Source organism: Protopterus annectens, chromosome 4.part0 (assembly GCF_019279795.1).
Source record: "Protopterus annectens isolate FY-2018-M chromosome 4.part0, PAN1.0, whole genome shotgun sequence".
Classification (NCBI taxonomy): Eukaryota; Metazoa; Chordata; order Ceratodontiformes; family Protopteridae; genus Protopterus; species Protopterus annectens.
The window spans coordinates 495,137,322-495,150,024 of NC_056733.1; the positions used below are offsets into that span (position 1 = coordinate 495,137,322).

The following is a 12,703-nucleotide window of genomic DNA, read 5'->3' on the forward strand; positions in this document are numbered from 1 at the left end:
GAAGTATTCGGACTCAATACAGGCCAGGTCTCCACGACAGATAACACTACAATTAATCTTAAAGAAAAATGTGGGACTATTTTTTCAAAGTTACATAGACAAATGAAAGCCCTCAGAACAAATATATGGCATTTAAAGCTTTCAAAGCATACAAAATAAAAGATATAACACCAAGAGGACTTCGTATTAAGTTGCAACCCTTAGTGGCTAATATTGACAACGAATTAAGACAAGATTGGACTACTGCCCAACATCAGGCATCCATGCTGTTTGTCGACAGTCTTTCCAAATACTATGAAAGAAATATTGAAACTCTAACTACAGAATTACAAATCACTTGTTTGGAAGCGGAAACATTTTCCAGCACAGATTACTATCAGGACCATTTATCCCAATTAGCCAAGGAATTGACAAACATAGAAGAAGATCTTAAAAAAAGAAAAATACATAAATTTAATAGAGATTTAGGGGATTATGAAAAAGGAAAACCCTTTGTAACATCAAAAAATGTGAGGTTTAGTGAGAGTACACATAAACCACCCAGGGGAAAGAAAAGACCTAGACCTATTCTCAAAAAACATGACAGTAGACACAATCTTACTTCTGATGATGATTTTTCATCTACTACAGAAGGTGATGTCTCCTCTAACCAGGCGTCCCCAGTAGCCAAAAGAAAGCAATTCATCCCTTTAGGGCCAACAAACGCAGGGCAGGGAGGAAGCACAAGTGCAGATTTGGGTACAACCAATATCCAAACACTATTGAAACAAATAACAACACAATAAACAATGTACTTAATACCTCTTCTGTGGCACTTACAGAAATTCAATATAAGGTGTTAAATAAAGGCCTTAATTTTGTACCCACATCACCGGTGTCTGAGCATTTATTAGTTGATGATATTAATAACTTTTGTAGAACACTCAATCTAAAGTTATTTTTTTCAGATGAGTCTAATTCTCAAAGATCTATTGGGTTTAGGTTTGGAAAATCTACATTTGTACCACCAATGGATAAATATGTGTCTATATTCAAGGATTGTGTTATGAAGGATTTACATTTTTCCAAAGAACCTGAGGGTTGTCGTAATAATCTTAACCAACAAGAACGTGAAGCACTTATGCAACTACAACAAAATAGAAATATTGTGATTACATCTGCAGATAAAGGCGGAGGTATTGTGGTTATGGACTACTCAAAATATAAGGCAGAGGCACTGAAACAGTTATCTCAAATGCAGTTTTATTTAAAGATGGTAGTGGATCCCACCCCCAACTTTAAAACTGATATTGATTCATTCATAGATTTAGCTGTGGAGGAGGATATCATTACCCCCCAAGTGGCCAACCAACTGAAGGTGTCAGAACCAATGCCGCAGTACCTTTATTTAATACCCAAAACACATAAAGATTTAATGAATCCACCAGGTAGACCCATAGTTTCAGGTCGTGGATCCCTTACTGAACCTTTATCTGCTTTTCTGACTGAATATTTAAAACCATTATTGTCAATGGTCAGATCACGTATCCAGGACACAACACAATTTTTGAATATTATTGAAGACTCTCAACTCGATGAGGATTGGCTGTTATGTACATTAGATGTAACATCTTTATATACAAGTATGCCACATCAAGCTGGCATTTTGGCAATTATGTACTGGTTAAATCAATCCAATTTATACTCAACAGGATTTAATAATTTTTTGATCAAGTTAACTGAATATGTATTGCAAAAAAACATCTTTTACTTTGAAGGCAACCCGTATTGGCAAATTAAAGGAACAGCAATGGTGGCATCTTTTGCACCAATTTATGCAGATTTATTTATGGGGTATTATGAACTGACCTTCATATATGATGTCCAGCGAAATATTTATATGGACTACATGGATATATGTAAAATCCAACTTCACAGGAATTTCAAAATGGGGTGGCACACGAAACTTAATAACATGGAGAATAAGTGGATTACCACCCTTGGGGCTTTTTTCAAGCCAGGATTAAATGGATATCAAGTACATGATGGATAGGCCAATGATGCCCTCAAGGGGCAGGTTGTATATGTTCAAATAATGATCATTGGACAGTTAAATATCCAATGCTTCCATGTCATAACCACATTCCATATACACCAAACATACCTATGCTAATTAAAATATATATATATATATATTTTGATTTCTGCACAATACAAATAACATAAGCATATCTTGGCTATAGATTATATCAGCCATTTACTTTACAAATATGCATATTCATATTGATGAATAAGTAATTATTTTTAGGATGTCAGGTGTATGTGGTTAAAATTGTACCATAAGCATATTCATGCTGAACATGCTTTTATTTCAACACTGTATAAGTACCCATTATACAAGTCCCAATAAGTTGATACCACTTTAACATAAGGGTATAAATAGAGAACCAGGATGTAAAGGTGCTTGTGTAAACTAATGCTTTTGGATTAAGAAGAAGTCACATTGATAAAGGCTTTAACGGCTGAAACCGGTTTGTGTATATTATGCAAGGTTGACTTTCAGCAACCTTGAAATAAATTATCTTTTTGGAATTTTATCTTGCTGCTGTTGAGTGCTGGTCCCTTTTTTGTTTCTACATTCATGGTTTGGACCAAGCACCATTGTCTTCCGTGCGTGCCTCGTTTTCTCTATTTTGCCACACTTACCATAAACACTGCAATGTACATACTACCTTACTTCTACGATGATTTGGATTTCATTTTAAAGCTTTATTTTACATTTGTCAGCACAAACACTGACATCTGCTAAACAAAGCAATGCAGTCTCACAATGAGACTTAGCATTAAAACTTCTCTACCCTTGAAACTCACATTCATTGAAACAGCATTGAAACCCACATTCGAAGAAAATACATCTGGCCAATGGCAGATAAAAATTAACTTTGGGCTGTATTCAAATCATAGACCCCCTTGCACAGGAAACATACATACCATGGTGGGTACTAGGTGTTTTTAGAAAGAAATATGAGAAATAGGGTATGTGTGTGATAAGAAAAAATGGCACCTTTGTACCAAGGAAGGATAGATGAGTGGGACTTACACTGAGTTTGATTCAAGGATGAGTTAAGTATGCTGCCTCTGTGAGCAGAACATGGAGTGAAAGGTGTTTATCAGAATGAGATGTAAGCCTGCAAGCCTTACATACCATTTCACCAGTCTGGGTATTTGGAAGACTAGTACATTGCTGAACATTGCTGGCTATGGATGAATCTGCTGCAGGTAAAATAACTTGGGAGATGCAGTAGCACAGTATAAAATGGGACAATGCCTTAGCACTGGTATTATCACTATGAAGAAAAAGGTTGAATGAAAGGAATAGGTATGAGGTTCAGACACCTTTGTTCAGAAACATTTAGTATGCGGTTATCTTGATATTCTTTAGAAAGAAACACATACAGCAGGCATCTTTGAGGGGTAGAGAAAAACACTACATTAGGTTTCTTAGAGTTTATTATCCTTCTCATGTGATGGATCAAACTGCAAGCACTGTGTCCTTTAAGTTCATCAAAGCATTTGACATGTTAGACCACAACATTCCACAAGATTCCTATGAAATACACCCAAAGACATACAGTGGTTCCAGGATTTCTTTTACAGTCATCCCTTATCAGTGGAAATGAGTACTTGTGTCTCCCACTCTGCTCTATTACTACTAAAGGAAGTTCATCAGGGTTCAGTCATAGCCCCACTACTTTTTCTCCATTGCATTGTTAAAATCATGGCTCACTGCCCACATCTCCCTTTCCAGCTATATGCTAATGACATGTTAATCTACAGGTCAGCTCCATCACATTCTTCAATAAAATCACAACTGCAAAAGATATTCTGTCACCAGATGACTGAGCTGCAGTAAAGTAATCATGTGTTGCACAGAGATCAACCCCAAGATTATTGGCACTGATTACAAACTGTCTCTAGTATAATCAAATTGGATCATCCTAGATCACATTCAAAAGCCCCTTGTAATTAGAACAAACATGTTTAAGTGTCTAGGCCTATGGTTAGAGCAATACCTTTCATTCAAGCATCAGACAAATCAAACTAGATCTAAGATTCAAAGGTTTCTGTTTTGGGCCTGGAAAATATACCATTTCCTTTTGCCTCCTACCAGACAAACCAATCATAAAGATAAATATTTCTGTAGATTGCCTGCTTTGTCTCAGCTTCAGGAGAAAAAAATCCTTCCATCAAGCAACCTCATATAATAACTCTCATTTCATCAATCTTTATTATCTGATCAAACATCACTTGCAGTTGTTACAAAAACAATTGGGAAACTAGTCCAACATATATCTGAACTCCTTTTGGGTTCCATACTCTTAAAATTGCTTAAGCTAAACTCATTATCTTATCAAACTAGACTATTTTCTATTATAGAAAGAAACTACAATTTGAATTCACAGGCAGAAAATGCACCTATGCTGACACCTCACTAGACTACCTTGTGGTAACCATTGCTTCTCAGTTGCAGGACCAAAAGACTGGTGATCTATTCCTCTTTCTGTCATAAACTTAAGCACATACACTGAATTCAGATCAAAGCTTAAAGATTTGCTTACAATTACTTAAATTAAATGTTTCAGAGATCATACAATAATTTTTTTTTTCTCAAAAAATGTTTTATTAATTATATGTATAGCAAGACAATTAAAAGATTATACATAACAAGAAGGCATAAATGAACATATAACAATTCATCTAGTGATAACAACCTTCATGAGATTTTGATAAGTTATTTAGAAATAAAACATACACCATATGTACACTATATACAAGTTAGGCAACCTGAGAGAAAAAAAAAAAAAAATATTTAACATTAACTATTTAATATGTTTAGGACCTTTTCTAACACAACCTTTCTAATAGCCTTTTTTTGGACTTCCACCTAAGTATCTTTGAGCATCAATAAATTTAAAAGCCATTTTCTGGAAAGTAACCCATTTTAATTTAGAACGATCAATCCAATTTTGTATTATATAAAGTTTTAGTAATGAGCAAATAAAAATGATAACATGAATATCAACTTTTGAAAGATGAATCAATGGAATATGTAGAATAGCAAATTCCCACGTCAACGTGGATTTTGATATCCCATTTTCTGCAGTCTGACTTTCAAAGATGTCCACAATCTGTGAGAAAAATGACAATACCATAGAATATGAAGGAGGTCTGCTTGGGGATGAGAACAGCATGAACACGAAGGGGACTTATTTGGGTTAAATTTGTTTAATTTGATTGGGGTAAAGTAGGCATCATTATTAATCATTAATTGTGTGTATGCTAATTTTTTAAAAGGGATAAATTCCTTAGTGTCTAATAGCCAGGACTTTCTGAGATTCTGACAATTGGGAATTATAATTCAACCAAACATTAGATAAAAGACAGTTGTGGTCCATCATTAAAGAATTAATTAATTTATATGAGTTTGAGAGCATTTTATCAGATGATGAAAGTATTTTGATAATTGTGTTAAGGTTTTTCAATTGTGAGTCTATGGGGACCAGAGGTACAAATTTGTTTTTAATTATTGCTCTTAGTTGTGTAAGAATTGGTGAGTAATTCCAGTTTACTTTCAATAACTTACGCCAGTCAGATAAAGGCAAGTCAAAATATTTCAAAACATCTCCTACTTTTAGATTTTTAATTAAAGGATAGTTTGTTAAGTTCAAAAGTTTATTGTCCAATAATATATTTGGGTTTAGATGAATTGGCTGAACATGGTGCGAGATCTTTTCTAGTTTACACATTTTGAGTAAGGTTTGGAAATCTCTAATCTTTTGTTTAAATACTGTAGATATATTTTTAATAAATAAACTATCCAGAGAGATAAAGGGAATAGCTTCAGGATTTAAATTATTAGAAATGACATAATTATACCATAATTTTATCCATAAAGAGTGATTTGGATAAGAAGTGTTATTGAATTTAGAGATAGTAAGAAGTTTATTGGATGAGACAATCAAATAATAGAGATAAAGATTAGGTAAACCCAAACCTCCCTTGTCCTTGAAAATGCCAATCTAGAATAGGAAATTCTAACAGATTTAGGGAACCATATGAATTTTGCCAAAGCTTTATTTACAGACTCAAAAATTTTTTTGAAATTATCTGATCAGATGATGAGAATTGGTAAAGAAATTTAGGCAGAATATTCATTTTAATAATGGCCACCCTTGAAAGAAATGAAAGGTTTAGATGCTTCCATCTGTCCATATCAGACAATATAGAGTTCCATAATTTATTAATATTATTTTGAAAGGAAGATTTATTATTGTGTTCTAAATTGATTCCTAAATATTTTATATTATAAGTAAACTGAAAATGATCGTCTGGAAACAAAAAGATTTGTGTGCTAAATGATTTAAGGGAAAAATATGAGTTTTGTAGAATATAAAAGATAGTTGGAAACCAAAGAAAAATAATCAATAGAATTCATTATTTTTCTGTAATCAGATAATGGAGTTTGAAAGTAGATTACTAAATCATCCGCAAAAGCAGAGAAATGAATATTAGTATTAAGAATTCTAGGGATGTTATGAAAAGTATTTTGAGTAATAAACAATAGCAAAGGTTCTAAGTAAATGTTGAAAAGAAAAGGGGACAATGGACAACCCTGTCTTGTTCCTTTAGTGATCTTTATCGGAGCAGAAAATTGACCATTAATGTATAGTCTAGTAAACATATTCTTGTATAAAACTTTTAAAAAATTTATAAAGAATAAGGAATATTAAAACATAACATAGTTTGAAATAGAAAGTTCCAACATACTCTGTCAAAGGCATTTGATGCATCTATAATCAAAGCATATATAGGGTTTGGATTTTTCTTAATGAGATGAAGTATAGTCTCTAAAGATAGAGTATTATCCCAAGCATGTCTCTGAGACATAAAACTTGATTGATCTGACAAGATAATTGAGGGTAAAATCCGTTTCAATCTGTTAGCCAGAATAGATGACAGAATCTTAATATCCACGTTAATTAAAGAAATGGGTCTATAATTTACTGGGTCAGATTTATCTTTATTATTTTTAGAATTAGAATGGTTTTGGATGTGTTCCAATGAATATCTGAGATATCATTAACTCTTATATGATTGTAAACTTTAAATAGAAAGGGAAGAACTACCAATTTGAAAGTTTTGAAAAATTCTGGAGTAAAACCATCAGGTCCCGGAGATTTACCCAATTTAAGATTATCTATTGAATCCGAGATTTCTTGTACCGATATAGGGGTAGAAAGTAGTTTTTGCTGATTATCATTAAGTTTAGGGAACTGCAAAGAGTCTAAAAAGTGTTTTGAGTGATTATCTTTAACAGAATTAGAAGAACCTGAATATAACTCAGTGTAAAGAGAGGTGAAAAGTTGAATAATCTCTTCATCAGTATTATATAATCTGTTATTATAAGATAAAGATGTAATATTTGGATTTCTGAAGTTAACTTTAATAATTCTCGCTAACAATTTAGATGGAACCTGGGCCCATTCTGAATATGTAGCAAGTAGCTTTTGTTCAGCTAAGGAGAGGTTATTTTGGTGAAGCAGAATTAAATCTTTCTGACAATCAAAAATTTGTTTTTCTAAAGTGGCATCATAGTTCAGACTAAGATGATTTTCCAACGAAGAAATTCTTGATTTTAAGAATTCCTCTTTCTTAAAGTATTGTTTTTTGAAAAAAGCAGCTTTACTAATAAATAAACCTCTTAATCTTGCTTTACATGCAGCCCATTGTATGTCATAAGGAATGTCTGATGATTCAAGACTATTCACCATTTCATTTAAGATTTCTGAAGCTTGTTTGCAAATATCTTCATTTGACAATAAGTTATTATTTAAGGTCCACTTATTAAACATAGTTTTATTTTTGATATTGGGTTTTCTGTTCAATTTTAGTGAAATTCTTGAGTGATCCGAAAAGAATCTGGGTTCTGTAGTAAAGTCCACAATATATTTTGAAATATAATCTAAAATTAGAAAGAAGTCTAATCTGGACCACGAATGATAGCACTTAGAATAATAAGTATATATATCATTCTTGTTTATATTTTTAACAGTGCGGAGGGGATCTATTAAATTATATTCTGTCATCAAATCATTTATAGCCAGAGTAGATTGAAGATTATAGGTGACAGTGGAGCGTGAACGATCAATTACAGGGTTTATAACTGCATTCCAGTCACCACCCACTATAATATGATGATCCTTATAGGATGCAAGAATATTGTAAATTTTTAAAATGAACAAATGTTGTGAATTACATGGGCCATATAGATTTAAAATTAATAAGGGTTTGTCCAAACCAGCAATAGAAGCGGTAAATAAGCACCACCTCCCCTCATCATCAAATTTCTCATTAATAATATTCCCAATGAATTTTTGTTTAATGATTATAGCTACACCTCTGGAGTTAGATGAGTCACCTGAAGCTATAATCTTTTTGATCCATTTTTTTTAAACTCTTTATTCCAATCAATACGTGAAATATGGGTCTCTTGAATAAAACAAATGTTAGCCTGTGATTTAAAGATCATATGAAATAATAGTGACTTTTTCGCTTTATCTTGAATGCCTCTAACATTCCAAGAATCTAAAATTATGTCAACAGGCATATTCTACAAGTATAATCATTAGTGATGCTATAAAAGTGAACTCAAGGTGCAAATCCAACACAACATTAAAAAGAAGAAGAAAAAAATAAAAGAAAAAACAGTCTTTAAGTATTCAAGCAAGTCATCAAATAATATTTGTTGAAAGAAAAAGAAAAAAGTTTTTAAGAACCATGAAATGTATAATAATAACCTTTATCCTAACCCTAGTGCCTACCCACCAATCCCCTGTGATAAAGGAAGAGCAAAAGAACATGAAAAAACATTGTAATTATAGATAATAATAACCTCAAGTTAGAATACAAATTACTCAAAGGAAGCCTAACATAACATAAAGTCCGAGTAATACTACTAAAAATATATACAAAATTAACTAATTTCAAGACGTCCAACATGCTTAATCCCTACTTCTAATACTAATCTAAAGCTCCTATCCTTAAATTGAAATTTATAGTGATTAAATGTATTTCCTCAAGTATTTCAAGAGAAAGAGAAACAAGTAAATAATAAATAAATCACACTCTGCTTAACTAGAACACTCTATCATAAGAAGTAATACAATTAAAACTGAAAGATATGTAAGATAACATATATAAGTATAACAAAACCAACTGGTAACATTATAATATAAGTAAATAAGCATAGCATTACTGAACTAAAGATAATAGTCATGCACTATCTACTGAACCTTCTTTAGTACTTTAGTGATAATTTCATTAATCAACATGACCATTAGTATGATAAAAGCACTAATACCTGTAGAATGAGTATTTAGTTATAGTTCAAATAAAGCAAAACACAACTACCAAGCAACCATATCTCAAAATGAAAAACAATTCAGTCTGGAGATGCATCTATTAACTAGATAATAATAGTACAGGAACTATTCAAAATGAAATATTATAAGCTGTAAGGTTTTAACACTAGTTAATATACATGAATAAAGTATAATTATATTATTAAATAGTAACTTAAACAGCATCATATATATTGGACTGAATGTACAACAATGTGCATACATATAATTTTAAATCTACTTTTTGAATATTTTACTAATGACTCTGTTAGGTTATGTAGCCATACTATTCTTCTAAGCTATAGATGTACCATAGCAAAACAGCATGAAAAGACAAGGCTTTTAAAGTAAACATTTTGAACATCTAATTAAAACAGAAACAAGCAGGCTAAATGCAGTAAATCTAAGGGCTTAAATATATACATGTAGATTCAGCTAATCATATTAAAGATAGTTATTTCAAACCTTTCAAATAAGTAAAGGCTTTCTTACACATAAACTACTAATCATAAATATCACATCCAGCCTCTGAGAAGAGAGAGAGCAGAGAATAGAAAGAACATGAACCTTTCATATGAACAGGTATACTTTGTAACATTTGTCAAATTAAACACTTCAGTATAATATAAAATATTGTATGAAAAAATATTCTGAATAGGAAAATATGTTCATTTCTTTACACATCCTTTAGAATTTTAATATATAAAACTAACCTGTTCATTTGTTTCCAGAAACATTTTCACTCTGCTTTATGAAAGTAGCAGCTTGCTTTGAAGTCATGCAGACACACTAAAAGTCACTGAATATATTATGTGACATGAATCTGTTTAAATTTAAAAGCAACCTTCATTTATGAAGAGAAAACACTTTAAATGATAGCCAGATCTATTAAAAAGTTAGTGCTATTGAATACTTGTTGAAAACAAGCAGACTTGTGTATTTGAAACTGTCCTTCTTTCCTCACAAATGATGACATCACCATCCATCTCAGAGAGACTGTAGTGTGCGCATGTTCATGCAGAGCATCAGCTGGAACTCTGAGGGAAGATTTTCTTGCTAGAATGTTGAGATGGAATGTTTTTCCCTCCAAAATCATTTAGCTTACACAGAAGGCTGTAACTCCAAAGCTTGTAGTAAAATTAACATATTATCTATTTACACAGCAAGCATATGTGAGAGAAAGAGAAAAAGTAAATACAGGAATTTAAATGCTTCTATTAATCCACACAAATCTAACAAGCATATATCCTGTCACTGCACACTGTCACACCAAATCCATCATGTGTAAATTACATGACAAGTTCTTAAGGTAATATAATTATGTCACACCAGAATTACAAATCATGTAACACAAATACTGTCAGATTAAAGAAAAGAAAAGATCAAACCTTATTGTAGTTCTTTAACAGTAGAATATTAAGATACAGTGTCAGGAAGCTTTTTAAATGTTTTAAGAAAAATGTCTTTTGCATCTTTAGGATCTGAACATACAAATCTTTTGTCATTAGCTGTGAAAGACAAGGTATTAGGATATGCCATTCGAAATCTAATCCCTCTTTTATCAAGTCAGCACAATAGGGGCTAGTTTTTGTCTATTTAATTTGATCTGTGCAGGAAGATCTTGGGAAAATGATAGTTTGTGAGACTTCCATATGAATTGTTTCTTTGTTTTAGCAGTTTCTAGGATCTGGAAAGTGTCTTGAAAGTTTAGTAACTTAGTATAAATTAACCTTGGTGTGGAAGAATCTTGCTTTGTACGCAGTGCTCTGTGTGCTCTCTCTACAATTATAGATTTTGAAGAAGCTTCACAATTTAACAGTGTTTCAAAGATATTTTTAGTCACAGATAACAAGTTTTTATTGTCATAAGATTCAGGTAAACCACGAATAATGATGTTATTTCTTGACTCCTGGCTTCCAGATCCAATATTTTAGCTTGTAAATCTGAAACAGTTTTATCTCTAGATTTAAAGTCACTTTCCAATAAGTCTGTTTTAACCTCCAAAGCTAAGATTTTATTTTCAATAGTAACAATACTATCGTTTATTTGCTTTAAAGATTTACTAAAGTCTGCAAACTGTTCTGAAAAGTTTTGTATAGCACTTTGGATTGGTTTTAATGCTATTTCTAGTTCTTCTAAAAGGAAATTTGAGCCATTTAAATCTTTATTACTTACATTAAAAGTTTCTGTAGGTTGTCTAGATGATTTCAGTCTTTTGAACCTGAATCTTTTTCAGGAGAGAGCATTGAAGTATATTTGGCCTTTGTAGGCTGAGTCTCCATGGAGTCAGATTTTGTAGCCATGCCCAGAAATGGAATGCAGTTAACAGGATACCAGGAACCAGGAACAGACTGGAGCAGTAGGAGTCCCAACAGCAGAGAGACCAAGAATGTTCTGAGGTAAAATAAATCCCAGGATAATAATTCCAGAAGAAAAAATAATCCAAATGCGTAGAAAAAGATTTATAAAATCTTTTAGTATAAAAATTTGAGGAAAAAGGTTGATGTAAAGTTGTAAAAAAAAACAAAAGTTAAATAGCTGTGAGGAGCTCAGAGAGTAAGGACTAGACTAGTCGGCAGCCATCTTGGAATCTGAGATCATACAATAATTTGCATTCTCTAAACACTTACTCTGATAACCAGCTTCTGATTTCCAATGACTTCCATCCATGAAAACACCACAGTTATATTTTTTACTCGTTCAAATTTTTTTCTTAATTTTCCTATATTCCCCACATAAAATAACTTTCTTAATTTCCATCACATTCCTCATTCTTACTGTCTTTTCCATTCCAGTATCTTTTTAAATTCTCCATCATCTCATTTCTCTAAATCAAAACAGTTCAAACTGCTCAGATCACATAGCACAGCAGTGTAAGCTCTGGATAACTGAACACGATTCAAGAGAATATTGTGTTGGCATGTTATTAGCATGAGCACATGTATAAAACTTGCTGCTGACTTGATCCATACAAAACAGTGTATGAAACCTAGTTATAGGTTCATAGGTTCATAGGTTCATACTAGGCTATCTGCTCTAGTGCATTTATAAGCCTAGCCAGAGTGTGTTTGGCTTTTGCCACCATTTTAAATTAATTTTGCTATGCCCTTTTTCGAGGCTAGTATACTGTGCCTCTGCCTAATAGTGACACAGAAGTGATACCCAGGGTAAACCTACGATCTCCCATCCACTAATCAAGATTCCTCTTGAAGAGCGTCAATGAGGGACTCTGCCTAACCTGGACTGGGATATTATTCCAGAGT

The 12,703-nt window shown here is 32.4% G+C and overlaps 1 protein-coding gene across 3 annotated transcripts in view; it reads right to left on the minus strand.

Annotated features, from left to right (window-relative positions):
* The window catches only part of WSCD2 (WSC domain containing 2), a 2,311,682-nt gene that overhangs the window by 385,440 nt on the left and 1,913,539 nt on the right, over window positions 1-12,703 (minus strand). The window lies entirely within an intron of this gene.